Source organism: Oncorhynchus kisutch, linkage group LG12 (genome assembly GCF_002021735.2).
Source record: "Oncorhynchus kisutch isolate 150728-3 linkage group LG12, Okis_V2, whole genome shotgun sequence".
Classification (NCBI taxonomy): domain Eukaryota; kingdom Metazoa; phylum Chordata; class Actinopteri; order Salmoniformes; family Salmonidae; genus Oncorhynchus; species Oncorhynchus kisutch.
In genome coordinates, this window is record NC_034185.2 from 56,162,628 (window position 1) to 56,186,055 (window position 23,428).

Genomic DNA, 23,428 nt, shown 5'->3' on the forward strand with positions numbered 1-23,428 from the left:
GTGAAATCAGCCAAAACAATAACTCCTATTGAATATGCATTCACCTGTATTGTGAATAGGCCAAGGCTACATCTTGATTTCCCCAATTTATCAATAGAGATTTTACCATTCAAATAAATGACTGTCTTTCTGTTATGTAGTTAGATTTGTAAAAACAAAGTCAAATTGATATTATGATTTATTCATTAATGCATACAACAACAAAAAATAATCTGTCAAATGTAATGATATTGCCTAGTTAAAGGTCAAATAAAATGTAACAAATATTGAACTCTTCAAGATCTGTCTGGATCAATTTGCATTCTGTGACTGGCTAATAGGGCTTCTCCCCCCCTGTATCTAGTATTACGATACTAAACCTGGTGTTGGTATCAAAGACAAAATTCTGGTTTTGTGACATCACTAACCTGTGGTCAGTTTTTATGTTGTGTGTGTGTGTCCTAATGTGATGGTCTGAATGTACATAGAAACAGGTACAGTATTGTGTGAATAGAATCAAAGTAAGTTATGTGACGGTAAGCAGTCAAGCTCTGTTTCAAAGCAGACACTTTCAGAAATGTGTATAAATCTCTAACAGCGCCTCATAATCTAGCGACCCTTGCTTCCAGGCATCACATGAGCAATTGTTGATACTGAACGTGATCCACAAATCTTCTTAGTCCTTAACAGAGCAGTACAGTAATTGCTGTATTTCTAATCCAATGTCTCCCTCTTGTGTTCAAAAGAAGATACTACATCTTTAAATTCATGGAGTTTATTTCTCAACTCAAAATGCCAATAAAAAGTCCTGTGATTTGGTCTTGAAATGCTTTTTCACATACCCTCTACACTGTCTCTAGCTGTACCCCTCAGCCATTTGTCAGGCTGTCTCTGTGGTCAAATTGCAATGCTACAGCAATGCGTTAATGCCATATCAAACTATTATAGCACATCGGCCTATAGAAACTTCAAAGAGAGCATTTACAGTAGTCTGTAGTAGGTACTATGAGAAGGTCTACAACCCTCATCTCAACTCTGGACCTCGGCGCCAGTTCCACTGTGTTTTTCCCCATGTATTCCCCTCGAGTCAGACTGATTTTTACACCTGGGACATCAGGTGGGTGCAATGAATTATCAGGTAAAACAGAAATCCAGCAGGCTCTGAACCTCGTACGGTAAGAGTTGAATACCTCTGATCTTTAAGATAGAAATGGAATTACTAGACATTCTATTTCTATATTCTACAATGCGTAGGTCATACAGGGAGAATGTTATGTGCTGATTGACATATAGCAGTAGCTGGCAACCTTTCTTGGGTTGCATGCCTGACCCGTGTCTGTGACATTCCCTCTTGGTAGAAGCAGCAAAGGTGCTGACTTCAAGAAGCCTTACCTTCTATTTTGAGGATCCATAAGTGAAGATTGAGTGTCTTGAAAGATTGTTCCCGGCAAAGTCGTTATTGAACGTTATTGTGTTTACTTCAGCTGAGCTTTACTTAAACTCTAATTTGATATCAGGTTATGGGTCATCAATCAACTGACACAATCAGAAATATTGTTTGAAAGACTGATACAGTAGGGTTGGCTATTTATTAAAGGGATATTTTGGCAATGAGGCCCTTTATCTACTAGTCAAATGAACTCGTGTCATTTGTCTCTGTCCAGTATGAGGGAAGTTGGAGGTAGTTTTGCGAGCCAATGCTAAATAGCGTCAGCGTAGTGACGAAGTCTATGGGTAGCTACCAGCGTTCTCTGGTGAAGTAGATCGGGATATTGGCAATGAGGCCCTTACGTATCCATTTAAGCAGGCCTGTAGTACTTCAAGTCCAGCTCAGTCAGTTGAGAGACTGGAGCATTCAACAAGGACCCAGCTCAGTGCCTGGCTGCCCACCTACTCTAGTGTGTCCTCGTATAACCACATCTTGCCGTCTGTCTTGGCAACACGATCGACACAGTGCTGTGTTGGACTGACAGGTCATCCATTCCCCGCTGCTCTTCTCAAATCACCCAGGAAACCCGCGAAGGCAAATCTATTCCGCCGCCCTCGGAAATCACTCTTTAATTAGTCCGGAGAAATAATGAACCGCAGTAAAGTGACGAACTCGGCCCGCCTGGTAGCCTTGGACCCGGGGTAGCCCTCCGCTACAAGGACAGAGCCTGAAAGACGAGGAGACCAGGGAGCAGACCATTTTATTGGACTAGATTTATCCCCCCCCCCCCCTCTGTTTTATCCTCGGGTAAGTGCCAAGTTTATCCCAGGGCTTGTATGACATTGGGGCTACCGATTTACAGGCCAGGCCTTCAGTTAGGGCTGGAGCTTGGTTTGGAGCTCGCTGTGCCTCCCCCAGGCAGCCCCGGGCCTCGCTCCGTAGGCCAACGTTCTGGAACGCTGCAGATGGAAGTTAATACCATGAAGAGAGCTGACATGATTCCTTATTCGACATGTCAAGAGAGCCATGTTTGTTCGACATAACATGGACCGTAACTTAGGCTCGGCCGCGTGGTGCATCCCTTCAGGCAGTCCTGGAGTGTGTCTCGTTGTGCCGAGCCATGTGGCTCTGTTCACCTTTCACACGTGTTGTCCAGCCGCCGGCCGGCTTGAAATGTGCCACTTTTTTTTTTACCATACCCACCCACCCCCTTCTTTCCTATGAGCGTGATCGAGCTGTGGCAGTCAAACACCTTGGAGAGATGGGGAGAGAGAGAGAGAGAGAGAGAGGAGGGGGAGCTACTGTAGCAGTGAATGGGATTCCATTCAGATCCGAGCGCGCCACAAGCGGGGGAGCTGTGACAGTAACACTTGTCAACAACCGGGAAGTGGCCCGTCTGTCTCACTGTTACTGAGAAGCTGAAGGACTGACTGCTCATCCTCCAGTCCAGCCTGACCCGTTGTCGTCTTCCAGCAATGGGGAATCGCACCATAAAGAAGATGGCACTGCTACTGGTGAGCATGTGTCGAGTTGTCACTGTTGTGTTTGTGTTTCGAGACGGCCGGTTTTCTCGAGACGGCTGGTTGTACTTGACTACACAGCTGACATGGTCCTGAAATACTTTGACGGAACTGTCGATCTTGATTGTGTGTGGTGGGTGCCGCGCGCCAGCTGACACTGATGTCTTACTAGGCTAGGAGCAGCGGCCTCACAGGACCGCTAACGGGTACAGTCTCTTAATCATCTCTTCTCATGCAATTATCTCCGTAAGTGTCAAGCGTTTTCAATTTGGTTAGTGTGTGTCGGACTGTATGGTTTTGCTGCCTGTACTGACTTTGCGGCAAGACACAAGTTTATTATTATTTATTATATTAGTTATTTATTTAACCAGGTAGGCCAGTTGAGAACACCTTTATTTAACCAGGTAGGCCAGTTGAGAACACCTTTATTTAACCAGGTAGGCTAGTTGAGAACACCTTTATTTAACCAGGTAGGCCAGTTGAGAACACCTTTATTTAACCAGGTAGGCCAGTTGAGAACACCTTTATTTAACCAGGTAGGCCAGTTGAGAACACCTTTATTTAACCAGGTAGGCCAGTTGAGAACACCTTTATTTAACCAGGTAGGCCAGTTGAGAACACCTTTATTTAACCAGGTAGGCCAGTTGAGAACACCTTTATTTAACCAGGTAGGCCAGTTGAGAACACCTTTATTTAACCAGGTAGGCCAGTTGAGAACACCTTTATTTAACCAGGTAGGCCAGTTGAGAACACCTTTATTTAACCAGGTAGGCCAGTTGAGAACACCTTTATTTAACCAGGTAGGCCAGTTGAGAACACCTTTATTTAACCAGGTAGGCTAGTTGAGAACACCTTTATTTAACCAGGTAGGCCAGTTGAGAACACCTTTATTTAACCAGGTAGGCCAGTTGAGAACACCTTTATTTAACCAGGTAGGCCAGTTGAGAACACCTTTATTTAACCAGGTAGGCCAGTTGAGAACAAGTTCTCATTTACAACTGCGACCTGGCCAAGATAAAGCATAGCAGTGTGACAAAAAAACTACGGAGTTACACATGGGATGAACAAATGTACAGTCGATAACACAATAGAAAAATCTATATACAGAGTGTGCAGACGGAGTAAGGAGGTAAGTATAGTAGCGAAGCAATTACAATTTAGCAAATGAACACTGAAGTGATGGATGTGCAGATGATCATGTGCAAGTAGAAATTCAACTGCTGCCGGACCTCGAGGAAAGCCAACCCCCAGCTGGTGATTCAGATTGCTCTGTAAATTGACCTTGATTCAGTTTCATCTCTTATAGAGTATTTGTTATTTCTCATTGTGAAGCATTACAGTTGGAGGGCACTTTCTTAGAACGCATAAACTCCCAACATATTTTTTAGACAGTCCATCTTTATGAAGAGGGAGGATGGGAGAAATAGAACTGGAGAACAGCACATCTGCTCTGAATTCCCCCATAGTGTTCAGCCCAGAAGCTCTGGTCAGGGCTAAGTTCAACCCACCACATGCTCCCTCCCTTCAGCCTCCTTAGTTATTGTTTTGAAAGAAAAGACATCTCTTCGCGGGTGAGTGACACAAGGAGACTAAACGCAAAGACCCAGAATTCCCACGGACCCACGACCGGCCATAACCTATTGACCTCTGTTTCTGTCACAGCACGACCCCAAAGTCATGTCCCCCTCTGGTTCTCACCACGTTAGCGCCAAATGGCCAGCAACACCAGCAATCGGTTAAATAAAGGCAAGATGATAAAAAGTTACTGTACAAGAGCCTAGGCTGTGATAATGGACATAGTTTTGAGTAGATGTCGGACGATGTCCTGGTTATCTAGATTAGCTCGGCCCCCGCAGGCACAGTCCTATATCTAATCATAGACATCAGTTTATAGCAGTGGTTCTCAACTGGTTTTGCCTCGGAACCCAAATTTCACAAGGTTGTCTCAGTCGCGACCCAATAGTAGCATGGTGAAAAATAATCATAAATACAATCTGGAAACTATTTTGATTTCTATATTAGTAGTAAATGTAGCAGTTAAATGGCGAGGGAACAACATTCCCACCTCTTTCATTGTCAGTAATTAAATTAGGCCCATATTCTTGATGAAGAATGTTAATTAACTCACTGGCTTGAGACCACAAAATCAACCAACACAGCGCTGCTAATAGTTCTATATTCAAAATATTATGATTGAAGAAAAATGGTTAAACGATTAAAATAAATGAAATGTCATTTCTACACACCTAATACCTGGTTTAAGTCGTTCCAGTTCAGACTGGAGTCTTTTTTTACATTTTTACTCAGACACTCAAAACCTCCACAACAGTTGAGAATCGCCGGTTTTTAGTACCAAGAAAGAGTTAATCATGGATTAAATTTGGATTTTTAGTTCCAATATGTATTCAGGAGGAACGATCTGAGTCTAAAGCTAGTTGATAATACCAGTGTTTTTATAGTGTGTGTAACGTTAAGACGAGTGTCTTTCTCTGGCTCACTGTTTGTTGAGATGTCCTTGGCAGGCACATCCTGAAGTATGGCTTAGTGGGATGACGAGAATGCTCGTTCATTATCGAGAATATGCCCTCAGAATTGAAATCCTCAGATGCCAAACAGCTAGAGAAATTAAATATTTAATATAGAAAATAAGCTGTTGGAGTTCTCTGACCGAGAGCTCTCGTTTTAGAATTCATGACAACCAGTTGGGTATTTTAGACTGGCAATATCTCTTAGTGCCTCTGGTGATCAAGTCCTCCCTCCCCCCAACAGAGTGTGTTCAGTCCTTTTGGAGTGTGTCTGATACATTTTCACAGCTGGAGACTCAGTCTGTTTGTCATAAGGAGGAAATGAACAGGGTCAAATATCCTATATTCAGGGGATGGGAGAAGTGCTTTTAAACAAGCCTATGTGCATGTTAGCAGTGTGTGGACTAAATAAGGCTGTGCTATGTCATATGCTATACCAATATAGCCAGGCCCCCTTCCTCTGGCTACCCCAGTGTTTCCCATCGTGGTGTGGTGGTCAATTGTGTATGTGATTGAGCAAACTGTGAGAGGTTCAAGTGTTGCTACCAACATCAGGCCTGAATGTAGAAACAGCCTTGATTGCAGTGCATCTTTAGGCTTTATGGGCTTTGCTATTGAAATACGAGTGTCTTGAATCACGTTGGGATGAACATATGTGGGATATAGTAAACGCAGTGAGAGGTGTGGGAGTGCTGGAACCAACACGGGGCTGGTATGTAGAAACGGCCCTGTGTTAAAGTCTGAGTAGGCTGCTGCCTGTGTGGAGGAATGTGTCAGTAAGCTGTTCTGCCTGGCATGTCTTGAGAAGGGGACAGATGGGGGCTTGTGGCTCTCTGAACTACATGGCCTGGGTTAGGAGAGGCTCCTGAATTAGACCCTCTCTTCCTCCTCTTACTCTCCATCACTCTCAACCTGACTGCCTGCCAAGTTCCTCTGCTGCTACACAGACGCACAGACCGTCAGAGACAGAAAGCACTCTCCCAGTGGAAGTCAGTGGGGTCATGTTTCCCACAAGGTACAGTGAACTCTGGGATTTAACCTCCGCTCCATGACTACTCACATGCTGTGCATTAACGACCTCCACACCACTGACGACCTCTTCAAATGACCTCTAACTAAACCTGTAACTAACCTGCTTGTAGCAGGTTGACTACACAACTTCTATTGTATTCTCTACAACAGATGCATTTCTGTTCCAAGCAATTAAAGAGGCATTCCATCAAACAGTATTACAACGTGATGGTTCATGAATGCCGTAGTGGATGTGTAGGGGTTAGATAAGGCTGCTGTCCGTTTGGCCACTGTCGTGCAGTTTGTCTACTGTGTGTATATATAAAGGACAAGGTTGGTTCATTGCAATAGGCTTAACATTAACTAGCATCGGTCAGACTGTGGTAGATGGTTTATGATATCATAAAACTATCCTCCTTGGTATTTTTATAATCTCAACACCACATCACAGATGATTTATGTGGAATATGCATATGCACTTCCCTCCTCTGGGATTCCCCATTAGCCCTGACAATAAATCCCCCATAAACCATCTGGGGTGGTGGATTAGACAGAACAGGAGATTAGGCTTCCATGGTGACTGAGCCGCCTTGTGACTGTCTGCCTGCCGGTGTGTGTGTACCCTTTAACTGCCCTAATCTAGGTTACTGGCCTTTTGAACATGTGAACAATTAAAACTCAATGATGGTGATCTCAATGACACACCTCTGTGTTCTGGCATAGAGAGGGAGGGGGCCAGGCTGCGTCTGTAGAGAGGGAGGGGGCCAGGCTGCGTCTGTAGAGAGGGAGGGGGGCCAGGCTGCGTCTGTAGAGAGGGAGGGGGCCAGGCTGCGTCTGCTTTGCTGCCTGGCTTGCAAATGTCTTAATTTCTATGTGGACGAGGTGTGTAGGCCTATGTACAGACATCACATAGACCGCTACTGTGTGTGTGTGTGTCTCGCCACACATGCCACCAGCATTGTTCAGTCCCATTTTGGACCTGGATCCTCTCCAGACAATGCCCCAGGGGCAGGCAAGGCCAAGGCCCTTCTGGGGGAGGGGGGCCTTTTTATACGCCTGTCTGACAGCCAGGGGTCAGCCCAGATGGCATCTGAACACTGAGTTAATGCAAGTAGGGTAGGTACTAGGTACAGCGCCCCTGTGATGAATAGAGGTAGCATGTAACTGGTTTGCGTAGGGCCAGTAACCGAAAGGTTGCTGGATCAAATCCCTGCGCTGACTAGGTAAAAACCTTTCATTCTGCCCCTGAACAAGGTAGTTAACCCACTGTTCCCCGGTAGGCCGTCATTGTAAATAAGAATTTGTTCTTAACTGACTTGCCTAGTTAAATAAAGTTTCAATTTAAAAGAAAAAATGTCCATGTTTCAAATCACGTTTTATTTGTCACATGCGTCGAATACAACAATAGACCTGGAATACAACAATAGACCTGGAATACAACAATAGACCTGGAATACAACAATAGACCTGGAATACAACAATAGACCTGGAATACAACAATAGACCTGGCCTTACGTGAGACCTGGAATACAACAATAGACCTGGCCTTACGTGAGACCTGGAATACAACAATAGACCTGGAATACAACAATAGACCTGGAATACAACAATAGACCTGGAATACAACAATAGACCTGGCCTTACGTGAGACCTGGAATACAACAATAGACCTGGCCTTACGTGAGACCTGGAATACAACAATAGACCTGGCCTTACGTGAGACCTGGAATACAACAATAGACCTGGCCTTACGTGAGACCTGGAATACAACAATAGACCTGGCCTTACGTGAAACGCTTACTTTACAAGCCCTTAATCAACAATATTGACTAAATAAACCCCCCAAAAGTTCCACAATAAAATAACAATAATGAGGCTATATACAGGGGGTGTGAATGGAGTGATGTTCGGCCCTCCTTTTCCTGTAGTCCACAATTAACTCCTTTGTCTTGCTCACGCTGAGGGAGAGGTTATTGTCCTGGCACCACACTGCCAGGTCTCTGACTTCCTCCCTATAGGCTTATTCATAGGTATTCCTTTTGTCCAGGTGGGAAAGGGCAGTATTGATGGCATCATCTGTGGTTCTGTTGGAGTGGGTCTAGGGTTTCTGGAATGATGGTGTTGATGTGAGCCATGACCAGCCTTTCAAAGCTACGGGGTGGTAGTCATTTAGGCAGGTTACTTTTGCTTTCTTGGGTACAGTGACTATGGTGGTCTGCTTGAAACATGTACAGTGTGGCAAAAAAGTATTTAGTCAGCCACCAATTGTGCAAGTTCTCCCACTTAAAAATATGAGAGAGGCCTGTAATTGTCATCATAGGTACACTTCAACTATGACAGACAAAATGAGAAAAAAAAATCCAGAAAATCACATTGTAGGATTTTTTAATGAATTTATTTGCAAATTATGGTGGAAAATAAGTATTTGGTCAATAACAAAAGTTTCTCAATACTTTGTTATATACCCTTTGATGGCAATGACCGAGGTCAAACATTTTCTGTAAGTCTTCACAACGTTTTCACACACAGTATTTTGGCCCATTCCTCCATGCTGATCTCCTCTAGAGCAGTGATGTTTTGGGGCTGTTGCTGGGCAACATGGACTTTCAACTCCCTCCAAAGATTTTCTATGGGGTTGAGATCTGGAGACTGGCTAGGCCACTCCAGGACCTTGAAATGCTTCTTACGAAGCCACTCCTTCGTTGCCCGGGCGGTGTTTTTGGGATCATTGTCATGCTGAAAGACCCAGCCACATTTAATCTTCAATGCCCTTGCTGATAGGAGATCATGTTCGGAGTACACGTCCTGTTAATCCGTCTGGCCCTGCGGCTTTGTGAATGTTGACCTGTTTAAAGGGTCTCACATCGGCTACGGAGTCCAGAACAGCTGGTGCTCTCATGCATGCTTCAGTGTTGCTTGCCTCGTAGCGATTATAAAAGGCCTTCAGCCTGTCTGGCAGGCTCGTGTCACTGCGCTGCTCACGGCTGGGTTTCCCTTTTGTAGTCTGTAATAGTTTGCAAGCCCTGCCACATACCATGAGCATCAGAGCCGATGTAGTACGATTCGATCTTAGTCCTGTATTGATACTTCGCCTGTTTGATGGTTCGTCTGAGGGCATAGTGGGACTTCTTATAAGGGTCCGGATTAGTGTCCCACCCCTTGAAAGCGGCAGCTCTAGTCTTTAGCTCGGTGAGGATGTTGCCTGTAATCAATGGCTTCTGTTTGAGACGTACGTACGGTCACTGTGGACATTGTCATCAATGCACTTATTGAAGCTCATCCAGTTTATTCTCCAGTGATTGCACGGCAGCCAATATAGAACGGATACTAGAGGCGGGTTACCCACTCGCCGACAAATTCTCACAAGGCACCCAAATCTCCACCCCTGATATTTTCTTCATTCAAATGATGGGGATTTGGGCCTTGTCTGGGAGCAACGTTATATCCTTAAGTACTGATATGTGGTCCTGTGTCACATGCTAATACTAAATGTATGACCTCACTGTACTGCAAGCCACATGGACTTGTTAAATGTACATTGTACGAATTATCCTCTCGAACCCGAAGCCTGTTATTTACTTGCTAGACCTAATGAGAGGCTTAATGGGAGGCTAGTTTTCCACTAAGCTTTCTAGATACGCTAACTTTATTTATCATCCCACTGTTAGAATCCTATTAAAATTGAAGTGGGTAAACCATTTCAGTAATTAACAGATTGCACAAGAAGGAATGCCCATAGGATTCCATCAACCTACTAAGTCTAAAATGTTTGTTTACATGACGCTGTGTTCTTAATTACTGACTAATGAGCGTTGTTTTTTAAAGATAAATATATTTCTAACAAGAAATTATCTTCCTTGCTTGTTTATTGTTCAGGGGATTTTTGTTTAAAGCAGTTGACACTTTAACCCCTCAGTGTTTGTCAACAGAGAAGTTTATCCTTTCTTCCTTGTAAATAGCAGCTAATTCAGCTTGACAGTTAAAAGAAACCTCTTAAAAATTCAACTGAAGGAATTCCAGATGACTGTTTGGGGAATAAATTGAATTGGAGTTTGATCATCAAACAACTACCCAAGTGTCTCTTGATGTGGTGCTCTGCTCTGGTGAATCTTAAAGCAAGCTTGTCCTCTTTGAATTAAAGCACAACCCTGACATGATCAACACTGCCAGCTCGGATGGTTAGTCTACTCTTAGTGTTGTTGCTTGATGGTTTTTTGAATGAAAACTAAAGTTTTTTTTTTCTGCCAGTCAGTCCGTGGGCCAGAGCAGGGCAGATGTCCGTTGTAGCATGGTCTGTGCTGCAGGACCCAGATAAGGACCAGAGCAGGACCAAATGGGAGGCAGGAGTACATGTCTGTGACATGGCACCACTACTGTGTGACTGGACCATTGAGTCATTGACCCCGGCTCTATGGGATTAAAGGCCTTTTGGATCAAGGCCAATAACACATTCAATAACACAAAACAGAAAAGCATAACAGACTGTAACAATTCAGTGTTACCTTACAGCACTTCTCTGGATCATGGTCAATAACACGGCCATGCCTACTCTGCTAATACAAACAAACAGATCTTAATGGTTGCAAGTATTTCCTTCCGGCACAGAAGTCTGGTCGCACAGTACATTCAATAACACAGGCAGCCATGTCCACCCATGATACAACCCAAGACATGACGCAACAGTTGAGCGTTGCCGTACCACGCGGCGGAAATCTGGTGGTGCACCCGTGGCCCCTGCTATGCCAGTCTCTCCGTGAGTCTACGGTGTGACAGAGGAGAGCGATTTCCCCCAATAAATCAATGGAGGGACTCTGAGTGCAGCAGAGGAAGCAACGCTGTTGGTGTAACCCTGCTGCTCCACCACACTGTGACTGACATCTGTTCTGCAGTGTGAGTAGCAATGCTACCTGCTATGCAAACACTTAAAGGCAACCGTCTCTTTCTGTTTCCTCATGGATTACTCAGACGTTTTTTTTTTGCTGGTTCTGCTGCGGATGGAAAAAGAAGGGCTCAAGTTCTGATAAGCAGCGCTCGCATTAGCAGAAGAATTAAGAGTCCGGATGGATTCGAGTCGTTTGATCGTTTAAGTGGCTTAAATGCCCCGATAATGAAAAGTTATTGCGCCGAGAATTTATACTTTTCATAACATTGAGACGTTGAGTAAAAAAAGTGTCCATGTTTACTGTGTTGCTAGGCTACCGTTTGGACTTCCTGTAGAAACCTACTCAAACTTCCTCCATCCTCTTAAACATGTCTCCAAAAAAAATCCCACTTGCACTGATCATAGAAATCAAGTCTGGTGGCTTCAATCAATCGGAACATGCGACAGTGAATCGCTCCCCATTGCTTTTTGTCCCCTGTAGTTGCCCCCTGGTTCTCTGGAGTGGGGCTAGGTCATATTCCTGTCTGCTCCCCAGGTGAGGGGAGGCCAGCCTGGGCTGAGACCAGCAGAGTTGTCCCCCCTCCCTCTGCCCCATCTGTTGGTTGTACTGTGCTGCCCGGAGCAGGCACTTCACAGACATGGTGTTTGAATATTTGATACCGGCCTAATTAACTATGCCCTTTTACTGGAGACGATACACGGCTATTCTCCTGAGCCGGGGCCCCTGCCGGCTTCAAGGCTACGCAACCAAGGTTGTTGTTTTGCTGTCACGTTGGAGCTCTGCGTCGCCTGGTTGGAGCTCTGCGTCGCCTGGTTGGAGCTCTGCGTCGCCTGGTTGGAGCTCTGCGTCGCCTGGTTGGAGCTCTCTGCACACGCTTCCTTCAAACAGAATAGCCTGCACACACCTCCTCTACTGATTCTATGGACGGTAATGTAGCCTACTCAAAAGCATCCACACACCCGGCAGGGAACCGTCCCAGCTGTCTCCGGAATGCCAGCGTGTTGATCCAAGCCTGCTAGGAATAGAGGATCAGAGGAAAAACCTGGATTTGTTTTTGGTCTCCCATTTTCAGTGTTTAATAAACTCAATGGGTCTAATTCATTAGAAGTTTCTACCTCAACCTTCAAACTTAAGAAAATAACATTTGTGTCTCTCATTAATGAGAAGTCACTCTGAAGTGTTTTAAAAGGAGCGGGCTATTCAACTGCTGTCCATAGAAACCTTGTTTGTAGCTTTAGGCTAAGTCTGGAATGAAAAATGTTTCAGACAGTTATACTTAGGAGTTGAAAGTTAAATCCAGACAATATTATTTGGCTTACTAGTCGACGACTAGTGTAATGTAGCATTGACTTGGTGTGATGAACACTGGTTGTCGGTCTTTAGAGTTAACCCATAACTTAGCCTTCTCTCTGGAGAGTTAATGAGCAGTCTATCCCTCATGGAAGCTGTTTGCTCACTCCATTCTAATCTCTGGTATCCTGTATGCAGTCTATCCCTCATGGAAGCTGAATGCTCACTCCATTCTAATCTCTGTTATCCTGTATGCAGTCTATCCCTCATGGAAGCTGAATGCTCACTCCATTCTAATCTCTGTTATCCTGTATGCAGTCTATCCCTCATGGAAGCTGAATGCTCACTCCATTCTAATCTCTGTTATCCTGTATGCAGTGGAGCTCTGTGTTCAAATGCTGGTTTATGGATGGATTCTTGGCAGTAGATGATGTTTTTGGAGAGAACTGGAACCTTGTTAGGCTAAATACTAATGCTTTTCCTGTTTGTTTGATCTAACAAAGCAGGTCAGCTCTAGCCAGGCCTGAGGAGAATGTCAATGCTGGTTGCCTCGTCCATCAGTCCTACGCTATGGATCGCAACAAGATGGCTCCTGTGTCCTCGTGTGTGTTTTTCACCCCAGGCTACAGAGGCCTGGATATCCAGCTAAAAGTGCTAGCCCTAGATAGATGGCATGGTTTTGTCAGCGTTGCGACAACTCATTGCATCGAGTCATTCTCAATCGCCCATCCCTCCATCTCTTCCTCCCTTTTATCTCTCCTAGTTCTCCCCAACAGGTTGCCAGGTAACAAGGCCAACACAGCCTCCACGGGGGTGTTCAGGTACTCTCAGAACATTACATTGCTTAAAGAGCAATTAATTTGCCACTTTTCACCTCCGGTTCATTGTCTCCAGCACCAAACCAGTGTCTCCATAATGTGAAGACAGAGTCTTTCTATGATGGGTGGTTAAAAAGAAAATGGGTCCTAAAACAATGCTTCTCTTTCACAGGGTAGGATTAAAAGTACAAGACAGTTGATCTTAAAAGCTAGTTTCTACCCCATGAGAGGGTATGAAAATCACTGTTTTTAAACTTTTGATTTGGGAGTGGGAAACAGCAGGTCCGGGACAAGGTAGAAAATTCGGTGAACAGGTCAGGGTTCCATAGCCTCAGCTTTGTGTTGGTAGTGTAGCAGTAGTGACATTGACTAGTTCCACAGTATGCTCTTATCTGTCTGTGCTTTGCTACTGTGCTTTTGTAAAACTATGGGACTTATGAAGTCTGGACAAAACTGGGCCCTTTTCTCTCTCGTTCCATCCCGCTCTCCCTCCCTTTCCTGTCATGTGTCTCTTTGGGCCACCTCATTACAGGAGACTCAGTGGGCTCCTTGTTATGCTCTGTGGAGACTGGTTGGAGTTGGTCTGCCATCTCCAGGACAGGGCTGCACTCTGCCGCAGCTCAGCCATGGCTTTCCTTCTTGACTTTGGGAGAGAAATTAGTCTGTCGGCCTGTCCTGCCACCGCCAAGGCCACAGGAACACACTGCATGTCTGTACTTGCACATTTTGGACACTTCAGCCCACACGCTTACTCACAGATGTCTGCCTGCTTGCATACAGACGTCTGCGAGCGTGTGAGCTGAAGTACATTTTTGCATCCAATCATAGGGGTAAATGTCAAGGGATATGCATACGGCGGTACAGGAAATGAATAAGTGTACCCCTGAACAGCTCTGTAAACTCAGGTCTGCCTGACTTCTGCGACAGAGGTGGCTCCGCTATGTCCTCCCTCTATCCCACCTGTTATGTGGAATTAACTCTGAGAAGCCAGCCTGTCGTGGTGTAGGTGGTGTTTTCCAACACGCCGGCTGCCCGTCAGAGACGAGACCCGGCAGAGCTGAGCCGCAAAAGGTCACGTGCACCCGTCCGCCCACGCCAAGGCAAATGCAGCTGAACTCCCGTCCAACTCTCCTGCTGCTGGCACCGCTGCGCCTCAGCCCGCGCCGACGCAATCTTACGCTAGTTCTCATGGAAACCTGGCTGGCCTGGACACATGGAGATGGCAGACAATCTCCTGCCGCCTCACGTTAATTGAACCCATCAGAGGGCATTGTGAGCTAGCTACAATGTGCAATAATAACGGAGGTTGAATTTTTGGACGTCACTGACTAGACTTGAATCATTGGACCTAGCTCGTGTGTTGCACACCACTGTATCTGGACCCCTACTGTGGTGTGGGACGGAGGGAGGGATGATTGGCTATGGCACCAGGTCTCTATGACAACGGCCCTGGCTGCTGATGGTTGTGTGGTCTGTAGGTGACAGGCAGCCTGCTCCATGTCTCCCTCCCTCCCACGCTGGTTGGATGTTTTAATAAAAATCATGACCCTGGTAACTATTGCTATGCGACTCATGATTCCATCCTTGTGCCAGTCTATTTCATCCCCCCCCCCCTGTGCAGCATCCTGTGCTGAAATCTCTCTAAGATGGTATTACACGGTCACGAAGCATTTCACTGTGCCTGATTTAACATCTGTTTCAACATCTGCTAATCTGTGTATGCCACAAATAAACTTGGATTTCAATGGAGCCTAATAAAACCGCATAGAAAGCAGCTCAGAATAAGTTCCAACACTGTCCACCAGAGGGAGGCAATGCTCTGGCTGTGGGGTTCCATAGGCTCAGACTGTCTGCTGCAGCTGTGCCGCCAGAGCAGCACCCCGGGCTTTACACACAAATCGTCTATTTCCCATCTGCTACCCACTGTCACTGGACAGCCTCATTCAGCCATGTGTGTGTCTCCGTGTGTGTGTGTCTCCGTATGTGTGTGTATGGGCCTACCCTGTCTGCTCCTCTGGGGTAGCGTCAGAGCCTCTGAGACACAGAGCCACTCTGGTGCACAATGCAGGGGGACGGAGGTACTGGGAGAGGTCGGCTGTGTGGATACGATGTGGGTCAACGGCTGGGGACTTGATGAGAGCCTGGATGAATTCTACTGTCTGGTGCAGGCCTACAGTAGATTTGTTTATTTCACTGACAACCTCTTCATTAAAGAGGAAGCATGAACTCAATCCCAGCTTTTAAATGACCTCATCTCAAACACTGTGTGGTGAATGCAAAGGTACTCATTAAATTGGTGGAAAACACACACACACACACACACACACACACACACACACACACACACACACACACACACACACACACACACACACACACACACACACACCTCCTACTCTGGGCCATACCTCTCAACCCTCTGTAGTTGTGGCAGCTCGTAGGCAGACTCCAGACACAACATGTCGAGAGGTAGAGTGGAGCCAAACAGTTGGGATCACTGAGTAACACGGATAAACGTTTGGCTCAATGAACACACTGCCCCCGCGCACACGTCCTCTCGTCCCTACCTCCCTCAACCATTTCCATCTACGCAAATTGACTGTGGCATTTCCCCTGCCGCCTGCCTCACCCCTGTAGCAGCAGAGCCTCGGTTGCTCGCCACCCGGCTTGACTGACAAGCGGCACAGCTTTATGACACTCGCCACCCGGGATTAGGTTGGAATGTCTCTCTGTTGACAACTGTCTGGCCCCAGGCCTCTGCGTCAGGATGGAGCATTGGGGCAATTATTAGGCCCCAGTGGCAAAGCCACAGTGCCCTTATTTTAGGGGGTGCCCGTCTCGTTGAGCATAGAGCGTTGGGCACCGCGTTTTTAGAACACACATCCTAACTTTCCATTGTACTTTATGGCCATTTGGGATTGTGTGTGTGTGTGTGTGTGTGTGTGTGTGTGTGTGTGTGTGTGTGTGTGTGTGTGTGTGTGTGTGTGTACACTGCTCAAGAAAATAAAGAGAACACTTAAACAACACAATGTAACTCCAAGTCAATCACACTTCTGTGAATTCAAACTGTCCACTTAGGAAGCAACACTGATTGACAATACATTTCACATGCTATTGTGCAAATGGAATAGACAACAAGTGGAAATTATAGGCAATTAGCAAGACACCCCCAATAAAGGAGTGGTTCTGCAGGTGGTGACCACAGACCACTTCTCAGTTCCTATGCTTCCTGGCTGATGTTTTGGTCACTTTAGAATGCTGGCGGTGCTTTCACTCTAGTGGTAGCATGAGACGGAGTCTACAACCCACACAAGTGGCTCAGGTAGTGCAGCTCATCCAGGATGGCACATCAATGCCAGCTGTGGCAAGAAGGTTTGCTGTGTCTGTCAGCGTAGTGTCCAGAGCATGGAGGCGCTACCAGGAGACAGGCCAGTACATCAGGAGACGTGGAGGAGGCCGTAGGAGGGCAACAACCCAGCAGCAGGACCGCTACCTCCGCCTTTGTGCAAGGAGGATCATTAGGAGCACTGCCAGAGCCCTGCAAAATGACCTCCAGCAGGCCAAAAAATGTGCATGTCTGCTCAAACGGTCAGAAACAGACACCATGAGGGTGGTATGAGGGCCCGACGACCGCAGGTGGGGGTTGTGCTTACAGCCCAACACCGTGCAGGACGTTTGGCATTTGCCAGAGAACACCAAGATTGCCAAATTCGCCACTGGTGCCCTGTGCTCTCCACAGATTAAAGCAGGTTCACACTGAGCACATGTAACAGAGTCTGGAGACGCCGTGGAGAACGTTCTGCTGCCTGCAACATCCTCCAGCATGACCGGTTTGGCGGTGGGTCAGTCATGGTGTGGGGTGGCATTTCTTTGGGGGGCCGCACAGCCCTCCATGTGCTCACCAGAGGTAGCCTGACTTGCCATTAGGTACCGAGATGAGATCCTCAGACCCCTTGTGAGACCATATGCTGGTGCGGTTGGCCCTGGGTTCCTCCTAATGCAAGACAATGCTAGACATGTGGCTGGAGTGTGTCAGCAGTTCCTGCAAGAGGACGGCATTGATGCTATGGACTGGCCCGCCCGTTCCCCAGACCTGAATCCAATTGAGCACATCTGGGACATCATGTCTCGCTCCATCCACCAACGCCACGCCACGTTGCACCACAGACTGTCCAGGAGTTGGCGGATGCTTTAGTTCAGGTCTGGGAAGAGATCCCTCAGGAGACAATCTGCCACCTCATCAGGAGCATGCCCAGGCGTTGTAGGGAGGTCATACAGGCACGTGGAGGCCACACACACTACTGAGCCTCATTTTGACTTGTTTAAAGGACATTACATCAAAGTTGGATCAGCCTGTAGTGTGGCTTTCCATTTAATTTTGAGTGTGACTCCAAATCCAAACCTCCCATGGGTTGATAAATTTGATTTCCATTGATAATTTGTGTGATTTTGTTGTCAGCACATTCAACTATGTAAAGAAAAGTATTTCATAAGAATATTTAATTCATTCAGATCTAGGATGTGTTATTTTAGTGTTCCCTTAATTTTTTTGAGCTATGTATGTATGTATGTATGTATGTATGTATGTATGTATGTATGTATGTATGTATGTATGTATGTATGTATGTATGTATGTATGTATGTATGGTATGTATGTATGTATGTATGTATGTATGTATGTATGTATGTATGTATGTATGTATGTATGTATGTATGTATGTATGTATGTATGTATGTATGTATGTATGTATGTATGTATGTATGTATGTATGTATGTATGTATGTATGTATGTATGTAGGTATGTATGTATGTATGTATGTATGTATGTTATGTATTATGTATGTATGTATGTATGTATGTATGTATGTATGTATGTATGTATGTATGTATGTATGTATGTATGTATGTATGTATGTATGTATGTATGTATGTATGTATGTATGTAGTATGTATGTATGTATGTATGTAGTATGTATGTATGTATGTATGTATGTATGTATGTATGTATGTATGTATGTATGTATGTATGTATGTATGTATGTATGTATGTATGTATGTATGTATGTATGTATGTATGTATGTATGTATGTATGTATGTATGTATGTATGTATGTATGTATGTATGTATGTATGTATGATTGTATGTATGTATGTATGTATGTAATGTATGTATGTATGTATGTATGTATGTATGTATGTATGTATGTATGTATGATGAGTGTATGTATGTATGTATGTATGTATGTATGTATGTATGTCTGTATGTATGTATGTAGTATTGTATGTATGTAGTATGTATGTGTATGTATGTATGTATGTATGTATTTATGTATGTATGTATGTATGTATGTATGTATGTACTGTTATGTATGTATGTAGTAGTATGTATGTATGTATGTAGTATGTATGTTATGTATGTATGTCTGTATGTATGTATGCTTTCTGTATGTAATGTATGTATTGTATGTAATGTATGTATGTATGTATTGTTGTATGTATTTGTATGTTTTATGTATGTATGTATGTATGTATGTATGTATGTATGTATGTATGTTATGTATTGTATTTATGTATGTATGTATGTATGTATGTATGTATGTATGTATGTATGTATGTCTGTATTGTATGTATGTATGTATGTATGTATGTATGTATGTATGTATGTATGTATGTATGTATGTATGTATGTATGAAATGTGTTTAAGGACTATTTCTCACACAAGCAGCCCTAGACATTAAAGATTAATGGCTGCTTGCAATTCTTATGATCTTAAGCTAGTTATTCTCTCAAATGAGCTTTCTGTTGCGCCTTTAGTGTGTGTGTGTGTATACTGAGTGTGGGAGAGAAGGTCTGGATTCCTATTGGAAAGACTGGAGGCAGGTTTAAACCACTTGACAGAGTTGACACATTGCTGCTCCCAGGCCAGTAGTGCAACAGGAAGCACGGCCACTCGTCTTCATTCTGCTAAATAGCTGTTGGCTTTTTGACTTACCTCCATGGACGTTTTCAGATTTTGAAGCAATACAATGTCTAGCAATTAGGATCTGGAAATGGGCCTGTGCCTCTGCAGAGCTGAACAAAGCCCTATGTCTCAACAGTGTCTATTTAAACTTCAGCTGGTTGTCTTAGGAACTAATCAAACACCAACCAGAAGTGTTATTCTTAATCCTATGTGGATGTTATTTTCTCTCGGCCAAACTCTTTTCCAAATACTGTGTAGACTGTTCTTAGTTGAATGCATTCAGTTGTACCAAATGACTAGGTATCTCCCTTCCTCTTCACTCCGGCGTCCGATCCATGTGAAAGTCATTTTAACGTTTGCCTGTATCTTCAATGCTATTGTTTATAGGTTTATAGCTACTGCGACCGTAATCGCTGGCTGTCGGCTGGTGTTTATGCCCAGCGGAGGACTGCTAATGTAAACAGGAAGGAACCTCAACCCACACTTGTACACAGTGGCAGGCTGTCGCTGTTCAAGGGGCTGAACTACTCATTCAAAATCGAATTAAGTCCAATTTTATTGGTCACATCCACATGGTAAGCAGATGTTATTGCGAGTGTAGTGAAAAGCGTGTGTGTGATTACTCATTCATCAACTTTGTGTTCTAGCATGTGTTGTATAGATTGGTACGGCTAATCACTCACTGTTGCAAGGGAGGTGTGACTGCAAGTGTGTTATAATGTAAACAGCGAGGAAACGGTCTGTGTGTGGTCCGGTTTGAGCTAAGCCTTCCCAGCGATCCATCATACCCAGTCACCATACAAGCCCAGGCCAGATGAGCCTCGTTATGCTTTGTCTGATTTGGCTGTCAGAGCCTTCCACATGTGTGAATAAGGGAATGTGTTGCTATGGTTACGCATAAACAGGTTCCTGTTTTTTGAATAGTCTGATATACCGTATTTGTTTCCTATTTCAATGGATTTGTAAGCATGCTTAGTCTTATGTCTTCTAAAACACAAGTTGGCCTGATGCATTAAGCAATGGTGAGACAGCCATGTCCATTTGGGATATTACATCAAAAAAGGACTGCAAACAGCACCCTTTCCCCCTCCCTGTAAATCCTTTCATGTGCTATAGAAGGACAATATGTACTGCAAACAGCACCCTTTTTCCCCTCCCTGTAAGTCCTTGCATGTGCTATAGAAGGACAATATGTACTGCAAACAGCACCCTTTTCCCCCTCCCTGTAAGTCCTTGCATGTGCTATAGAAGGACAATATGTACTGCAAACAGCACCCTTTTCCCCCTCCCTGTAAGTCCTTGCATGTGCTATAGAAGGACAATATGTACTGCAGTTGACCGTGCTGCGCCACGCTTCTCAGCTCGGCGACAAAAACGACAATGGTGGTGGGGGCGGACAGTGCCACTGTTTCCCCCTGCTGCGGATTCCATCTTTAAGTCATAGGCTAACATCCACCAATACATTGACTCAGTTTTTAGACATATTTCGACTTGTTCTTGGAGTTTTAGTTTCAGTAATATAGGTCCCAGTCTTAGCAGCATTGGCTGTCATGGTCAGAAACATTTGTACGTGTGCTGAGTAACTCGAGTAACTCGAGGTTTGACACATCAGCGTTTCTCCTCCCAGAATGCAACCTTAGGGATCCCGAGGTTGAGATCACTGGCTGGTGAGTGTGTGTGTGCTCATTGCTTTTGGCCAAAATGCTTGAGCATATCAATTGCTTTGTTTACTGAGGATGAGTTACCACCATGCAGAGGTAGCCTGACTGCCTCTGGATTAAGATCCTATAGGCTAATATAGCCCATCGGAGGTAGCATATTCTCATTAAGAAGATCAGACCGTAGGTTAAGATCCTATAGGCTAATATAGCCCATCGGAGGTAGCATATTCTCATTAAGAAGATCAGACCGTAGGTTAAGATCCTATAGGCTAATATAGCCCATCGGAGGTAGCATATTGGCGTCCACTTTAACTGTAACCACAACCATTAACCTTTGTTTCTAGTACCGCTCAGTTGATCCCCCCCCCCCCCCCCCCGTTCTACCTTAAACCCTGACCTCAACTTCCAAGACTTGAGGAGATTTAAACAGGCTGTTTTAAACTGCATGGCATTCAGGATAAGAGATTCCCTCAAACCGAAGGCTTTGGGCTTGAATTCCCCAGGACCCAAGGTTAAATCCCTCATGGCTGCCATTCCTACCGTTTACCTTGGGCCTATCTGGTTAACAGACATAAGCCTCGTGAGTGGGGCCATGGCACATAGTTTGGTAGTCGGAGATTAGCCAAAAAACTAATGTAGCCAGAATATAGACATGGGAGATACATTTGCTGTGGCCTATTCAGGGTGTGTTCGGAAACGTGCAGGTTTGCTGTTGTCTCTGTGGTCACCTTTATCACCGATGGGCCTGCCTTGCTTGTATCCATGTGTCTGCACTCTTGACTGTTTACACTAAACCTCAGTGGGAAAGGTACTAATGCTGCTAACTCTGCATTCAGACTAGAATCACACACTCATACAGCGGGGAGTGTATTTATGAATTATTCAGTTGCCTGCCAACATCCAGAAGCAACACACAAAGAAGAGGCCTCTCCTCTTTGTTTTTCATTGCATCTTTATTGATAAGGGAAGGGCAGCGTAGGGGAGAGGGGGAGAGAGAGAGTCATCATTCTTTGTTGTCAGTCAGTTCTGCCGAGTTGTGAAGACTCTGTAATCCCCACTGATCCAGACCGATTTCTTCTTCTGTAGTTACATTTTCCCATAGCAATTATTTATTTCTCCAGCCTTCTTTTCTCCAGCCTTTTGATTAGAATTTGAGGAAGTTCCACGTGCTGAGATGTGTGACCTATGTGGGTATGGTAATGGCGTCTATTCCCAATAGGTTGACACACTATATTGAGAAATGTCCTAGCCGGCATGCAGCAGCACATTCTGTGGAATACATCGTCCCAGATGAAGTAGAAGTGGAGGCAATTAAAAACAGTTGGAGAACTTCTCCTGCTCTTCTAAGGGAGATTTAAACCTTCAAATGAAATCTCAAGTTCAAGAAACATTGGGAAACGGCGGCTCTCCAAAAAGTTTATTTAAAAAAAAAAAAACACACACACACATTTCACCTTCTTTTCTGGCGGACAGGGTAACTTTTCGGCAGTTATGCCGTCATCAGAGTGTCTGCTGTAGGCCTAAAGCCTATCCATCCTGACTCCAGCAGGTCACATAAAGCCTCGATGAAGTGGCCATGTCACACATTCCAACATCTGTCTGCTGTGTTGAACGGCAGCCCTAAATATCCTTCATCCGCCTCAGCATCATAGTCAAGGTTACTATGATGCCATAATTCCCTGGCCGGCAGCACGGAAGAGTTGGGTGTCTGTTAACCCTCACTTTAGATTTGATGTCGTCGACGGCATCAGGCATTCATATACATGGGCCTAAGTGTTCCTCACACTTGAACTGTCACTTATGACAGGTGTCATGTCCCACTGCAATACTGTAACATTGTCCCCCCCCCAAAAAAAAAAAAGTTACCTGACACGGACCAGCTGATCTGGACATTTCTGACCAATTGTAAATAGCTCTCTAAGGTATGTAATGACTGACATGACAAGAGGAACTGCTGATGCACTACCCAATTTAGAAATGTCACCTTGTGCATTCTACTATCGCACCTTTCAAGAGTAAGTTGAAAGCCCGACTGAAGTTTGGGAACCACTGCGTTAAGAGACCATGTCAAAGCAGCTGATAACAGTGGTAAGTCAGGGAGGAGCAGACATGACAGCAGGGGGTCTCTAGGGGGATTGCACGTCACCCCATTGAGGTTCCTCATAACTGCACTTTTGGACGGCCGGTGAAACACACTGCTCCCCAGGGGGTCAGGGAGCCGGATTCCACAGTGATTTGTCGTTCTGAGGGGCGTGGCCTATCCTGAGGCATGGCAGACAGCTGCTCTGCCTGGCAGGGACCTCAGCGGTGACGTCACGCTCTGGGATATTTTAAAGGGGGGCGATGAG

General features: G+C 45.0%; 1 protein-coding gene across 3 annotated transcripts in view; it reads left to right on the plus strand.

Moving 5' to 3' along the window:
- Window positions 1–23,428, plus strand: part of LOC109878625 (F-box/WD repeat-containing protein 7) — a 187,445-nt gene that overhangs the window by 73,496 nt on the left and 90,521 nt on the right. The window lies entirely within an intron of this gene.